We start from the raw sequence: 16089 nt of genomic DNA, 5'->3' as shown, positions 1-16089 counted from the left end.
ACATCGCGGCAGCACAGGCTAGGAGTCAGCAGGACTTCGCTGCTTCACAGGCGGCTTCTAGCCAAGTGCTCAGTCGTGCCGTGCATTCACTGGCTGCTGTCATGCAGACACAGACCAGGGCCACACGGGCACTAACTGCTGCCACACTCGCTGGATTGGCCAGGCATCGCCGGGGCACTCGCTGTGCCGCAGCAGCCTGTGCCTCAGCAGATTGCTGCGCATGCTGCAGTGCTGGCCCGTGCGCGTGCCAATGTATCAGCCGACCAGGGAGTGCCTGTGATCTGTCAGGTTGGCAGCATTCCTGCAGCCAACACTGTCACTCCTCCATTGCAGCTGCCACCAGCTGTTGGACAGACTGCTGCCGCCCAAGCAGAGTTGGAGCAGTCAGCAGCCGGCCCCTCCAGTCCCAGAGCTGGTCCAGGCCGACCCCCAAGGGCATCTGCTGTCTCATCATCTGACCCTCAGCAGCCTTCCCCCAGCCTTGCTGCAGCCACTGGGGTCCCATTGAGGAGGAGCTACAGGGCGGGTAGGGGCCAGTCACGGCAGCGAAACGGATCACCCTCGCAGGGGAAAAAGTAGAAGGTGTGGCCAAATGTTTTGTTTTACTTATAAAAGCCAAGACTGGTATATTTGTTTTACTTGTAAAGGCCGAGACTGGTGTATTTGTGTTTTTGGGGGGGGTTTCTCTCCATTAGTTTGTTATGTGGGAAGGGCACAGAGGTATCACAGTAAAAAAAAATTCTTAAATCGCACTGTCCATGCTTTCTTTTGAAAGTCCTGGTTGCCCTGCTCGGCTGAGGGCTTGTGGAGCGGCTACATTCATCTTCTGCCATTGCCACAAGCCATTCCCTGAGAGGGGGCCTAGAACCGACTTGCAATAAGCCGCCGACGGGCGGCCCTTGCACTTTCTGCCTCCCTCCTGTGCTGGTCCTCCTCCGGTGGTCCTCCAATGTCTGCTGGCAGTGGCGGAGTCCTGCGGATAGCCAGGTTGTGCAGCATGCAGCACACGACAACGAAATGGGAGACTCGCTCAGGCGAGTACTGTAGGGCTCCCCCGGAACGATCCAGACAGCGGAACCGTTGCTTCAGCACGCCGATTGTTTGCTCAATGATGTTCCTGGTTGCTTGATGGCTGTCATTGTATCCCTCTTCAGCAGCGGTGCTGGGCGCACGAAGCGGGGTCATCAGCCAGGTGCACAAAGGATAGCCTTTGTCCCAGAGAGGCTGGGCCTCGAACATGTCTGCCACAGAAGTCTGGCGCAGGATGAAGGCATCGTGGCTGCTGCCTGGAAAGCGGGCATCGACAGCTAAGATGAGCTGCCTGTGGTCACACACCAACTGCACGTTGAGCGAATGGTAGCCCTTCCGGTTGCGGTAATCCTCGGCATTCTCTAGAGGTGCCCGCAAAGCCACATGCATGCAGTCAATGGCGCCCTGCACCATGGGGAAGCCCGCTAATGCTGCAAAGCCCATTGCACGCTCTTGCTGCTTGTCAACGGTCATGGGGAAGGAGGTGAACTGACGTCTCCTCCTGAAAAGGGCATTGGTCACCTGGCGGATGCAGCAATGTACCGCAAACTGGGAGATGTTGGAAATGTCCCCAGCAGCGGATTGGAAGGAGCCGGTGGCATAGAAGTTGAGAGCCACCGTCACCTTCACTGCCACCGACAGAGACGTCCTGCTCCTCAGCTGTGGCTGCAGATCTCCGCGAAGCAGGTGGCAGATCTCAGTGACCACCGCCCTTCTGAATCGCAGCCTCCGAACACACTGCTCCTCAGACATGTTCAGATATGAGAACTGCTGGTGGTATACCCTGGGTGGGTAAGGCCTCCTTTGCCGACGCCTGTTGCCCCTTCTCCGTCTGGCCATGACTGGCACTCTCTGACGGCGTCTCTGAGCCCTTTGAATGCAATGGAGAAGCCCAACGTTTCCACCCATTACAGCCCCCATTATATGTTTCCAATCAATGCTATGACACTGAAGTTAAAGACAAGTGCAAAGCTCTGGCCTGAAGCCACAAGTACCTGTGCGAGTGTTGAGCCAAACCAGAAAGCTCTCTACCTTTGTCTCTCTCCAAAGATCCGTCTCTCACAAAGAAGGAGTGGTTCAAAATGGCTGCCATTTATACTGCAGGAGGAGTCCCCTTTAATTAGCGCCCCCCGCGCCTGGGAACCGTTCCCCTCTACCAGTCGCTAGGGGCGCCAGGCGCACAATAGGCCGGCGCCACTGAATTTCCGGTTCGGGGCGCACAAAGGGCGTTGCACCATGAAATGACATCAGGATCTGCGCGCGCAAAGGTTTTGCGCCACCACTAAATCTTAACTGAAGTTCGCGAGAGGCGCAGATCGCGCTGCGCCCGGGCGCTAGCCGCTTAGCACCCCACCTCTCCTCCTAAGGCGCTAGCGGCTGGCGCAAACAACTGAATTTCTAGGCCCTTTTCTCTTATACTCAAATCCTCTTGTAATAAAGGCCAACATACCATTTGCTTTCTTAATTGCTTGCTGTACCTGCATGCTAACTTTCAGTGATTCGTGTACAAGGACACCCAGGTCCCTCTGAACACCGACATTTCCAAAACTCTCACCATTTAAAAAATACTCTGCTTTTCTATTTTTCCTACCAAAGTGAATAACTTCACATTTCTCCACATTATATTCTATTTGCCATGTTCTTGCCCACTCACTTAGCCTGTCTACATCCCCTTGAAGCCTCTTTGCATCCTCCTCACAACTTACATTCCCACTTAGCTTTAACTTTTTAAGCCATTTAAATTTGGAGATTGAGCTAAAAATGTATTATATTGTGGAACAGGATGAAACGATCACTGCTGTAGATTTCATATGTAACGGAGTTTGTTTTTTGACTCCCTAAAATTGGATCATATGTAATGGTGGACAGATCCACCAGAGGTGGCAGAACAGTAGTATATAGTCGGGAAGGAGTGGCCCTGGGAGTCCCAAAGTTGATTCCGGACCCCATGAAGTCTCATGGCATCAGGTTAAACAAGGGTAAGGAAAGCTCCTGCTGATTACCACCTACTACCCTCCCTCAGCTGATGAATCAGTACTCTTTCCTGTTGAACACCACTTGGAAGAAGCACCGAGGGTAGCAAGGGCACAGAACATACTCTGGGTGGGGGACTTCAATGGCAATCACCAAGAGTGGCATGGTAGCACCAGTACTGACTGAGTCCTGAAGGACATAACTGCCAGTCTGGGCTTGCAGCAGATGGTGAGAGAACCAACTCGAGGGAAAAACCTACTTTACCTCGTTCTCACCAATCTACCTGTCCATGACAGTATTGGTAGGAGGACTACCGCACAGTCATTGTGGAGACAAAGTCCCGTCTTTAGGCTGAGGACACTCTCCATCATGTTGTGTGGCACTACCACCGTGCTAAATGGGATAGATTCAAAACAGATCCAGCAGCTCAAAACTGGGCATCTCTGAGGCACTGTGGGACATCAGCAGCAGCAGAATTTTATTCCACCACAATCTGTAACCTCATGGCTCGGCATATCCATCATTCTACTAGTACCGTCAAGCCAGGGGACCAACCCTGAATCTAATGAGGGGTGCAGAACAGCATGCCAGGAGCAGCACCAGGCGTACCTAAACATGAAGTGCCAACCTGGTGAAGCTACAACACAGGACTACATGCATGGTAAACAGTGGAAACAGCATGCTATAGACAGAGCTAAGCGATCCCACAACCAACGGATCAGATCAAATCTCTGCAGTCCTGCCACATCCAGTTTTGAATGGTGTTAGACAAATAAACTAACAGTAGGAGGAGGCACCATGAACATCTCCATCCTCAATGATGGCGAAGCCCAACACACCAGTGCAAAAGACAAGGCTGAAGCGTTTGCAACCATCTGCAGCCAAAAGTGCCAAGTGGATGATCCATCTCAGCCTCCTCCTGAGGTCCCCACCATCACAGAAGCCAGTCTTCAGCCAATTCGATTCAGTCCACGTGATATCAAGAAATGGTTGAACATACTGATACAGCAAAGGCTATAGGACCCGATAATATCCCGGCTGTTGTGCTGAAAACTTGTGCACCAGAACTAGCCACACCTCAATAAAATTGAAGTCAATGGGAATCAGGGGGAAAGCTCTCCACTGGCTGGAGTCATACCTAGCACAAAGGAAGATGGTTGTGGTTGTTGGAGGCCAATCATCTCAGCCCCAGGACATCGCTGCAGGAGTTCCTCAGGGCAGCATCCTAGACCCAACCATATTCGGCAGCTTCATCAATGACCTTCCCTCCATCATAAGATCAGAAGTAGAGATATTATCTAATGATTGCAGTGTTCAGTTCCATTCGCAATTCCTCAGATAATGAAGCAGTCCATGCCCACATGCAGCAAGACCTGAATGACGTTCAGGCTTGGGCTGATAAGCGGCAGGTAACATTTGCGCCACACAAGTGCCAGGCAATGACCATCTCCAACAAGCGAGAGTCTAACCACCGCCCCTTGACATTCAACGGCATTACCATCGCCGAATCCCCCACCATCGACCAGAAACTTAAATGGATCAGCCACAAATACTGTGGCTACAAGAGCAGGTCAGAGGCTGGGTATTCTGTGGCAAGTCTCTCACCTCCTGACTCCCCAAAGCCTTTCTACCATCTACAAGGCACAAGTCAGGAGTGTGACAGAATACTCTCCACTTGCTTGGGTGAGTGTAGCTCAAACAACACTCAAGTAGCTCGACACCATCCAGGACAAAGCAGCCCACTTGATTAGCACCCCATCCACCTCATTCACTCCCTCCACCACCGGCGCACCATGGCTGCAGTGTGTACCATCTACATGATGCACTGCAGCAACTCGCCAAGGATTCTTCGGCAGCACCTCCCAAGCCCGCGACTGGTACCACCTAGAAGGACTAGGGCAGCAGGCGCATGGGAACACCACCACCTCCAAGTTCCCCTCCAAGTCACACACCATCCTGACTTGGACATATATCTCTGTGCCTTCATCATCGCTGGGTCAAAACCCTGGAACTCCCTCCCTAACAGCACTGTGGACTGCAGTGGTTCAAGAAGGCGGCTCATCACCACCTTCTCAAGGGCAATAAATGATGACAACACCCACTTCATGTGAATGAATATTTTTTTTTAAATGGTGTTTGTTTTTTTGACAATTTGTTCAGTGTGTTGCTGAAATCACACTATAATCTAGGAACTTCTGGTCGCTGGCTAAAATCCAAAGTATTGAATTGCTCAAAAGCGACTCTCTCAGACCCATCATAAGGAAACTCCATATACTTATTTTAACAACGGTACATGTGCCATAAATACTAAACTGGATTCTCAACTTTTTTCCCCACAAACTAATTATCTACAATTTGGAACTATATCAGAGACCACAAGTCTCATTAGCCTGTAGTACACATCATCTCCACCCCAAGAGGATGGACTTGACCTGAGTGCAAAGAGGCATATCCTGGCAACAATGATCCTTATAACTTTCTGTGCCTCTCAGCAACCTTTTCATTTTCAGTCTCCTTCAGGAACATCCAATCCTGGAACATTCAGTAACAACTGGGTACTGAAGTTTCTAGTTTCAAGGGCCGCCTGTTCGGGATCAAGGGCCTATGTAGCCGGTTGCTGTGAGGGAGCCCATGGATGAGATATGGTTCTATAAAACCAGATCAAAATATCTCCTTTTGGGAAAATATGGTGTGTGGTACAGGAGGCAAATTGGGGGGGGGGGGAAAGCAAGTAATACATTACCTCCCTCCCAAAATATTTCCATTTCTAAAAATACCTTGAAAAAAAAAATCATACTTTGTCTCTCTCCTTCTTGCAACAGTCTTCTCTACTCCTTTAACTCACATGCTGTATCGTGAACAGTACACTCAGCTACCCTCCACAATTTGTACTTAATTTCAGTCAACAAAGTTACACAAAACATTATAGGGCATTTCATTAGCCAATCAGCCCGTGCCGGTGACCAACAAAATAGACATAGAAACATAGAAGATAGGAGTAGGCCGTTCGGTCCCTTGAGCCCGCTCCGCCATTTAATGAGATCATGGCTGATCATCCAAATTCAGTACCCTGTCCCTGGCTTTCTCCCCATATCCCTTGATCCCTTTAGCCTCAAGAAATATATCCAACTCCTTCTTGAATATATTTAATGAATTGGCCTCAACTGCCCTGTGTGGCAGAGAATTCCACAGGTTTACCACTCTCTGGGTGAAGAAATTCCTCCTCATCTCAGTCCTAAATGGCTTACCCCTTATCCTTAGACTGTGACGCCTGGTTCTGGACTCCCCCGCCATCGGGAACATCCTTCCTGCATCTAGTCTGTCTAGTCCTGTCAAAATTTTATAAGTTTCAATGAGATCCCTCTCATTCTTCTAAATTCTAGCGAATATAAGCCTAATCGACCCAATCTCTCCTCATGCGTTATTCCTGCCATCCCAGGTATCAATCTGGTGAATCTTCGCTGCACTCTCTCCATGGCAAGAACATCCTTCCTCAGATAAGGCGACCAAAACTGCGCACAATACTCAAGGTGTGGTCTCACCAAGGCCCTGTACAACTGCAGCAAGACATCCTTGTTCCTGTACTCAAATCCTCTCGCCATGAAGGCCAACATACCATTTGCCTTCTTAACCGCCTGCTGCACCTGCATGCTTACCTTCAGCGACTGGTGCACAAGGACACCCAGGTCTCGTTGCACTTCCCCTTTTCCCAATCTATTGCCATTCAGATAATAGTCTGTCTTCCTGTTTTTGCCACCAAAGTGGATAACCTCGCATTTAACCACATTATACTGCATCTGCCATATCGCCCAACCTGTCCAAATTGTACTGGAGTTTCTCTGCATCCTCCTCATAGCACACACGCCCACCCAGCTTTGTGTCATCTGCAAACTTGGAGATAGTACATCTAGTTCCCTCGTCTAGATCATTAATATATATTGTGAATAGCTGGGGTCCTAGCACCGATCCCTGCGGTACCCCACTAGTCACTGCCTGCCACTCGGAAAAAGACCCATTTATTCCAACTCTTTGCTTTCTGTCTGCCAACCAGTTCTCTATCCAAGACAGTACCTTACCCCCAATCCCATGTGCTTTAACTTTACATGCTAATCTCTTATGCAGGACCTTATCAAAAGCCTTCTGAAAGTCCAAATACACCACATCCACTGGTTCTCCCTTATCTATTCCACCAGTTACATCCTCAAAAAATTCCAGTAGATTAGTCAAGCATGATTTACCTTTTGTAAATCCATGTTGACTTTGTCCGATCTTGTCACTGTTCTCCAAGTGCTCTGCTATTACATCTTTTATAATGGACTCTAGCATTTCCCCCACTACCGATGTCAGGCTTACCAGTCTGTAATTCCCTGTTTTCTCTCTACCACCTTTTTTGAATAGTGGGGTAACATTAGCTACCCTCCAATCCATGGGAACTGTTCCAGAGTCTATAGAATTTTGGAAGATGACCAGCAATGCATCTACTATTTCTAGAGCCACTTCCTTAAGTACCCTAGGATGTAGATCATCAGGCCCTGGGGATTTATCGGCCTTCAATCCCGTCAATTTCCCGAACACCATTTCTCTACAAATACTGATTTCATTCAATTCCTCCCTCTCATTAGACCCTATGTTCCCCGACATCTCTGGGAGGTAATTTGTGTCCTCCTTTGGAGGACCTACTCTACAACAACAAAACCTTGCATTTATAGAGCACCTGTAACATAATAAAAACATCCCAAGGTGCTTCACAGGAGGGTTATCAGATAAAATTTGACACCAAGCCACGTAAAAAAATATTAGGACAGGTGACCAAAAGCTTGGTCAAAGAGGGAAGTCTTGATGGACAATCATTTGGCCTCTCCATTATTTTGGCCATTCAGTCCATAATATCATGAACTGACTGCTTGTTAGAATAATGATAATATTTTTGTGCAGTGTTTCTGAATAGTCCAGTACTCACCTTGCAACCTGCACACCGAATGTTCAGATTCAGACACTGACAGTGGGAGCAGCAGTTGGCAGCAAATGGAAATGTGGGACTGGATCAGATCCAGTCTGCAGACTGCAATGGAGGCTCACACGAGCTGCTGTAGGCCTGTGGGCTGACAGTGATGCTTCAGCAGTAGGTTTGTGGAAACATAAGTGAAAGGGAGATGCCAAATTTAACTGCTGCATCTATAAATATCTTACTTTCTGATGTGCATTACTATATAATGGTGCTGTCTTTTTTGGTTTCATATGCTTGTGTTATTTTGCCTTTTTTTTAAAAATGTGATAAAATCATAAATAAAAAGCATGTGACAACACAGCATAATCAAATTCCTGAAAATACTAATAAATCTCTCATACATGAAAAAAGTGACGAGGGAATAATCAGACACAATTTTAAACATCCTACTTTGCAAACAGATTTATATCAATGCAGGACATTCTAACACAAGAGTTCTCCAAAGATACTTACTGTCGTAGATTCTCAGGATTCTGCTGACTGCGTAAGTGATTATTTCTAATGTAAAACAATGGTTGCATAAACAAAGAACAGTACACAGCAGACACAGCTATTAAGCTGCTCACATCCAGTACTGTGTGGCTTCTGTACATATATGCTGCAAATTCTTTAAAGAACAGTTCTACAGGGATAAGTACTGTTAATGTAAAGTACTTACCCTCTTACACGTCCCAGAGCATTTCATTTTTAACAGACTTCTAAGAATGGATAATAATTGGTAGTCAAAGGACATCTCCATAAAACCCAACTGACTAATGTTTCATTGAAGTGAAACAGACCAGTGCCAGTAATGTCAGGTAGGAGATCCACCTGGAGTATGTTCACTAGTCAGAGATTAGTCTGTTTACAGCACTGCATGGTGACTAGTGGATGTACTCCACGAGGATCCTCCTGTCAGCAGAGTGTACCCGCTCACTGAAATGTCAGGCAGCAGAGCTCTACAGAGGAGCCCTTAGACTGTGGATCATTCAGTGGCAGGACTTTTTACAATGCTCTGGGACACCGAAGAGTGCAAGTGCATCTCTCTATGGCATGATTTTCCTTTAAAGGAAGAGTGTGCTTTAATTTGGCATTGTCAGTAGAATCACTAATATCACAGAAATTAAAATGAGGAAAGAGCTGCTTAAAAGGATTCTACAGCCTACTGAATTGGGCCACAATATTGTACGGCTATCCCAAGAATTCTGAACAAAGCACATTAATGACATAAATGTGTGTACATAGGATTACAGAGAATATACCGCACAGAAACAGGCCATTCGGCCCAACCAGTCCATGCCGGCATTTATGCTCCACACAAACCTCCCCCCGTCTTTCCTCATCTAAATCTATCAGCATAACCCTTTATTCCCTTTTCCCTCATATGCTTGTCTAGCCTCCCCTTAAATGCATTTATACTATTCACTTCAAGCACATTCTCACCACTCTTTGGATAAAGAAGTTTCTTGTGAATTCCCTATTGGATTTCTTGGTGACTATCATATTGATGGCCTCTTATTATGCTCTTCCCCACAAGTGGAAACATTCTCTCTGTATCCACTCTATCACAATTTTTCATAATTTTAAAGACCTCTATTAGGTTACCCCTCAGCCTTTTTTTCCAAGTGTTTGACTGTAGCGTTAATCGGATCAAGTGCCAAACTACTGGAAAGGCCTGTGTTAAAAGGTTAGCTGGATACAGTGGCAGGAGACCACAGCTTGTATTTGTCTTACACACACACACACAATTGAAGTTGTCCTGTGCACTGCCAGCTGAATGAGCGAGGCTTCATTTCAGAAAGGGCAACGTTTGAGAGATTGAGCGGAGCGCTTCTCACCGCGGCCCTGCGACACATGCGCGGCTACACTCAGCAATACAAAGTATCCGCTCCGAGTCTGCGCGGCTCACTGCCCGATCACATGGGGGCAACAAGGCGGAAACTCGTTACACATTTTAAAAAAAAACCTCAAACCAAAAAAGAAATGCCTGAGAATCAGAAAAACTCCGACTTACTGCACTCGCCTCGCCAGGGGACTTCCGCCTTCGCAGCGTCCTTGTGACAAGCCCAAAGTTACAGTAACAGGCGGCTGCTGCCCTGGCCACGCCCACTCCCTGAGCTGCTGATAACTTGCGCTCCCTCTCAGGTGTGGAAAGTACACACACTGTGAAAGAGCTCAACAATTTTGCAGGTCAGGCAGCATCTGTGGAGAAAGAAACAGAGTTAAAATTTCTGGTCATGAAGTTTGCTCAGAAGGAAAGAAGTTGCTGCGTTTTTTTTTTAATTCATGGGATGTGGGCGTCGCTGGCAAGGCCAGCATGTATTGCCCATCCCTAATTGCCCCTCAGAAGGTGGTGATCGCTGCCTTAAGCTGCTGCAGTCCGTGTGGGGAAGGTCTTTTCTCGTAGCAGTTTGGTACGACTGAGTGGCTTGCTCGGCCATTTCAGAGTCAACCAAAATTGCTGTAGGTCTTGAGTCACACATAGGCTAGACCAGGTAAGGGCAGCAGATTTCTATCCCTAAAGGACATTAGTGAACCAGATGGGTTTTTAACAACTGTAATTTCATGGTCACCATTACTGATACTAGCTTTTTAAAATTCCAGATTTGTTTAATTAACTGAATTTAAATTCCCAGCTACCTTGGTGGGATTTGAACTCACGTCTCTGGATTATTAGTCCAGGCCTCTGGCTTACTAATCTAGTAACATAAGGTTCGCCTTGACAGATCATACGAACTGACCCAAAAATTACTTTAGCTGGCGCAGAGTTGGGCTATTTGACCAACTACTGCCCAGAAAATGCCACAAAACCCTTACACTTGGTAAAAGTAGGCATAGGGCCTACTTTCAACAGTGTAAGGGTTAATATAAATGTTAAATTAAAAAATTAAAAATCATCCAAACATTTAAAATTAGTTTATGTAAATTTTGGCCCGGATTAAAATGTTTAAAATTATTTTTCAAAAAATTACATTTTTATTCTAAATGCTTCATTAAAGGGACTTTTAATTAAATGTGAAAATGGGACCATTTATTTTTATTCCCGTTGTGTAAATTATTTAATTATTTGCGAATTCCTCATGCTAATGGGGATTCCCTTCGTACATCAAATCCCCATAAGCTTATGAGGAATTCTCTTTTCTGATTGGAGGACCTGGCCCACACGACTCCAGGGACGCTTCCGCCTACATGATCCCAGGGATGCTTCCCTGGGATCCGTGGGCCCTTACGCATTCGTATGCCTGCAAGCCCAGGATCCGAAGTTTCCGAAACCTGGGAGCCAGCGGGTAATTTCGGATTTTTTTTTCGGGTCGGAGACGTAATCCGACCGCAAATTCCAACCCATTAACTTTCAGTGGCATTTGTTCTTTAAACATCTTAACCATTTTCTGATGCTGTCTTGAAAGGTTGTGGAGTTTTTGGTATAATTAAAATCTCACTTGTTATCGGTAATGACAATTATTGGTGCTGAACTTCAGACTGACCATTTTTTGGCAGGAACTTAAAACAGTTGTTGTCTGATTAGGCAGATAGGCTACAAAGGTGTGGAAGGGGAGGCCAGTCTATAACTTTTCTGTAAAAAAAATACCTTCTCGTTCTTGTTTTAATTACCCTTTACATGTATTTTTATAGTGAAGTATATGTGAGTAGAACAAATGAAGTTGCTAGTTCATGTGCTTGCTTTACTAGGCCAGAGCAAACTGAGCATGCTCATACTAAACTATGAGACAAACCATGTGATAATACATTACACTGCTTTCCCCTTTAAAAAAATGTACATATTCCCCTCTCAAATACAACAAAACTATGGTCTCACTTTTCTTAGCATTACATGTACCACATAACAAAAACTCCTGGCTTTTTTTTTTATGAACTGCAAATCCAGTTTAATAACAGTTTTGCAGAGCCTTTCTGATCTCCTTACTGAAGGTAATAGAGCAGAATGGAACTGAGGGCCATTGTCAGAAACAAGCTCTTCAGGTAAGCCATGACATGTGAAGATAGACCTCAACTCATCTATGGTACATTCAGTTATAGTATTTGAACCCATGTGTTTCACTTCAATCCACTTTAAGTGACTATCTACAAGTACCAGGAATTAATCATTTGCTTTCTCACAGAAGTCTACATGTACTCTCGGAAAAGGTCTACTTGGCCATGACCAGGGTTGTAGTGGAGTTTTCTGTGGTTTGTTTCTGCAATTTTGGCAAATGCTGCATTTGCTGACAAGTGATTCAAGATCACTGTCCAATCCAAGCCAATAAACAAAGCATCTTGCAATTGATTTTTTACTGACGATCCCTGGATGTTCAATATGAAGTTCGACCAGAATTCTATCTCTGAAAGAAGTAGGTACCACCACTCTGTTTCCCCACTTGATACAACCTTGTTCACAAGACAGTTCAGTATGATAGTTATGGAATGGTTTCAATTCTGTGTCCAGACACTGTTCAGTCCATCCATTCCATTCTTTTCAGTACTGAGTCCTTTTGAGTTTCATCTGCAATTTCAGTTGCATTCATGGGAAAGTCTTTGTCAACTGCACCTAGCGTGAAAATCTCACCTTCACTCCCAACACGAGTCTTCATGTGGCAACCTGGACAAGGCATCTGCGATTGCGTTTTGCTTTGAAGTGCGATATTCAATCGTGTAGTCATATTGTGACAACAACACTGTCCAACGTTGCATTCTTGATGCAGCCATTGCAGGGATGGCAGATTTGGGCCCCAATATTGCTAGGAGTGGTTTGTGATCGATTATCAGGGTAAACTTTCTGTCAATCAGGAACTGTTGGAATTTCTTGATTCCAAACACTATGATGAGTGCTTCCTTTTCAATTTATACATAGTTTCTTTCGCTCTTTGTGAGGGTTCATGATGCGAACGCGATTGGTTTCACTTGGCCATCACGGTGGCACGGAGGGCAGCACGGTGGCATAGTGGTTAGCACTGTTGCCTCACAGCGCCAGGAACCCGGGTTCGAATCCAGCCTCGGGCGACTGTCTGTGTGGAGTTTGCACATTCTCCCCGTGTTTGTGTGGGTTTTCTCCGGGTGCTCTGGTTTCCTCCCACATTCCAAAGATGTGCGGGTTAGGTTGATTGGCTATGATAAATTGACCCTTAGTGTTAGGGGGATTAAATACGTGGGGTTACAGGGATAGGGTGGGATATGTGTTGGTGTAGGGGTTACGGGGATCGGGTGGGATCTGTGTCGGTGCAGGCTCGATGGGCCGAAATGGCCTCTATCTGCACTGTGGGGTTTCTGTGATTCTGTGATTCTGTGATCATCCATTATATGGTTTATGACAGCTCCTACACCATAGCTGGAAGCATCACACACTAACTTAAGCTCACACTCTGTGTCGTAGTGCACAAGTAGAGCAGTGCTAGAAAGACTTCTCTTACAAGTGTCGTAAGCTTCCTGATGTGCTTTCATCCACTTCCACTGGATATCCTTCTTAAGGAGCTCATGCAATGGAGCTAATATGGTCGCTAACACGGGTAAGCAACGTACATAGTACTGGACCATTCCAAGGAAAGATCTTAACTCAGACACGTTCTGTGGCTTTGGAGCATTGATGACAGCATCAACCTTTTCCTTCACTGGTTGCAAGCCATTTGCATCAACTTTCAGACCAAGGTACACAACCTCGGGCTGCACAAAAGCACATTTGCTCCTTTTCAATTTTACATTGTGGGCATTCAACCTTTGAAGCACTATATTTAACACTTAGAGATTTTCTTCCTCGCTGCTTGTTGTGATCAGCACATCAACTTGCTTGCATAAGCAATTTGGAATTCCTTGCAAAATCTTATCCATTGTAGCGTGGAAGATTTTGGGACAGGACTTTACAACATACGGCAGCTTGGTGTATGAGTACAGTGCCTTGTGTGTGCTGATAGTGAGATACTGTTGACTATACATATAGATTGGGCTAACCAAATTAGTAACAATACTGTGGAGGAGGAATTCCTTGAGTATTTACGGGATGGTTTCCTGGACCAATATGTCGAGGAACCAACCAGAGATCAGGCCATCTTAGACTGGGTATTATGTAATGAGAAAGGATTAATTAGCAATCTTGTTGTATGAGGCCCCTTGGGTCGGAGCGATCATAATATGATAGAATTCTTCATTAAGATGGAGAATGAAGTAGTTGACTCAGAGACTAGGGTCCTGAATTTAGATAAAGGAAACTATGATGGTCTGAAGCACGAGTTGGGTAGGATTGATTGGGGAATGTCACTCAAAGGGTTGACGGTGGATAGGCAATGACAAACATTCAAAGACCGCATGGATGAACTACAGAATTTGTTCATCCCAGTTTGGCATAAAAATAAAACAAAAAAGGTGACTCAACCATGGCTAACCAGGGAAATTAGGGATAGCATAAGATCCAAGGAGAGGACATATAAATTGGCCAGAAAAAGCAGTAAACCTGAGGATTGGGAGCAGTTTAGGATTCAACAAAGGAGGGCAAAGGGATTAATTAAGAAGGGAAAAATAGAATATGAGAGTAAGCTTGCAGGGAACATTAAAACTGACTGTAAAAGCTTTATGTGAAGAGAAAAAGATTGGTGAAGTCAAGCGTAGGTCCCATGCAGTCAGAATCAGGGGAATTTATAATGGGGAACAAAGAAATGGCAGACCAATTAAATACATATTTTGGTTCTGTCTTCACAAAGGAGGACACAAATAACCTCCCAGAGATGTCGGGGAACATAGGGTCTGATGAAAGGGAGGAACTGAAAGAAATCAGTATTTGTAGGGAAATGGTGTTAGGGAAATTGATGGGATTGAAGGCCGATAAATCCCCAGGGCCTGATAATCTACATCTGAGGGTACTTAAGGAAGTGGCCCTAGAAATAGTAGATGCATTGCTGATCATCTTCCAACATTCGATGGAATCTGGAACAGTACCCATGGATTGGAGGGTAGCTAATTTTACCCCACTATTCAAAAAAGGTGGTAGAGAGAAAACAGGGAATTACAGACCGGTAAGCCTGACATCGGTAATGGGGAAAATGCTAGAGTCCATTATAAAAGATGTAATAGCAGAGCACTTGGAAAACAGTGACAGGATCGGACAAAGCCAACATGGATTTACAAAAGATAAATCGTGCTTGACTAATCTACTGGAACTTTTTGAGGATGTAACTGGTAAAATAGATAAGGGAGAACCAGTGGATGTGGTGTATTTGGGCTTTCAGAAGGCTTTCGATAAGGTCCCGCATAAGAGATTAGCGTGTAAAGTTAACACACATGGGATTGGGGGCAAGGTATTGACTTGGATAGAGAACTGGTTGGCAGACAGAAAGCAAAGAATTGGAATAAACGGGTCTTTTTCCGAGTGGCAGGCAGTGACTAGTGGGGTACCGCAGGGATCAGTCCTTGGACCCCAGCTATTCACAATATATATTAATGACCTAGACAAGGGAACTAGAGGTAATATCTCCAAATTTGCAGACGACACAAAGCTGGGTGGGCATGTGTGCTGTGAGGAGGATGCCGAGAAACTCCAGGATGATTTGGACAGGTTGGGTGATTGGGCAGAAGCATAGCAGATGCAATATAACGTGGATAAATGTGAGGTTATCCACTTTGGTGGCAAAAACAGGAAGGCAGATTATTATCTGAATGGCAATAGATTGGGAGAAGGGGAAGTGCAACGAGACCTGGGTGTCTTTGTGCACCAGTCATTGAAGGTAAGCATGCAGGTGCAGCAGGCGGTCAAGAAGTCAAATGGTATGTTGGCCTTCGTAGCGAGAGGTTTTGAGTACAGGAACAAGGATGTCTTGCTGCAGTTGTACAGGGCCTTGGTGAGACCACATCTTGAGTATTGTGTGCAGTTTTGGTCACCTTATCTGAGGAAGGATGTTCTTGCCATGGAAGGAATTCAGCGAAGATTCACCAGGCTGATACCTGGGATGGCAGGAATGACGTATGAGGAGAGATTGGTTCGATTGGGCTTGTACTCGCTGGAGTTTAGAAGAATGAGAGGGGATCTCATTGAAACTTATAAAATTCTGACAGGACTGGACAGACTAGATGCAGGAAGGATCTTCCCGATGGTCGGGGAGTCCAGAACCAGGGGCCAC

The 16089-nt window shown here is 45.8% G+C and overlaps 1 protein-coding gene across 1 annotated transcript in view; it reads right to left on the bottom strand.

Moving 5' to 3' along the window:
- The window catches only part of LOC147113508 (methylated-DNA--protein-cysteine methyltransferase-like), a 442117-nt gene extending 431937 nt beyond the window's left edge, over nt 1–10180 (bottom strand). The window contains exon 1 of the mRNA XM_085994688.1: nt 10005–10180. The gene's annotated coding sequence lies outside the window, so the exon portion shown is untranslated. The remainder of the gene's footprint in view (nt 1–10004) is intronic.
- Between the last annotated feature and the right edge of the window lie 5909 nt (nt 10181–16089).

The sequence above is a fragment of the Somniosus microcephalus genome, chromosome 8 (genome assembly GCF_052327205.1).
Source record: "Somniosus microcephalus isolate GS21.2 chromosome 8, FLI_Smic_1.0, whole genome shotgun sequence".
NCBI classification, from domain to species: Eukaryota; Metazoa; Chordata; class Chondrichthyes; order Squaliformes; family Somniosidae; genus Somniosus; species Somniosus microcephalus.
This window is presented reverse-complemented; position numbering and strand designations above follow the sequence as displayed.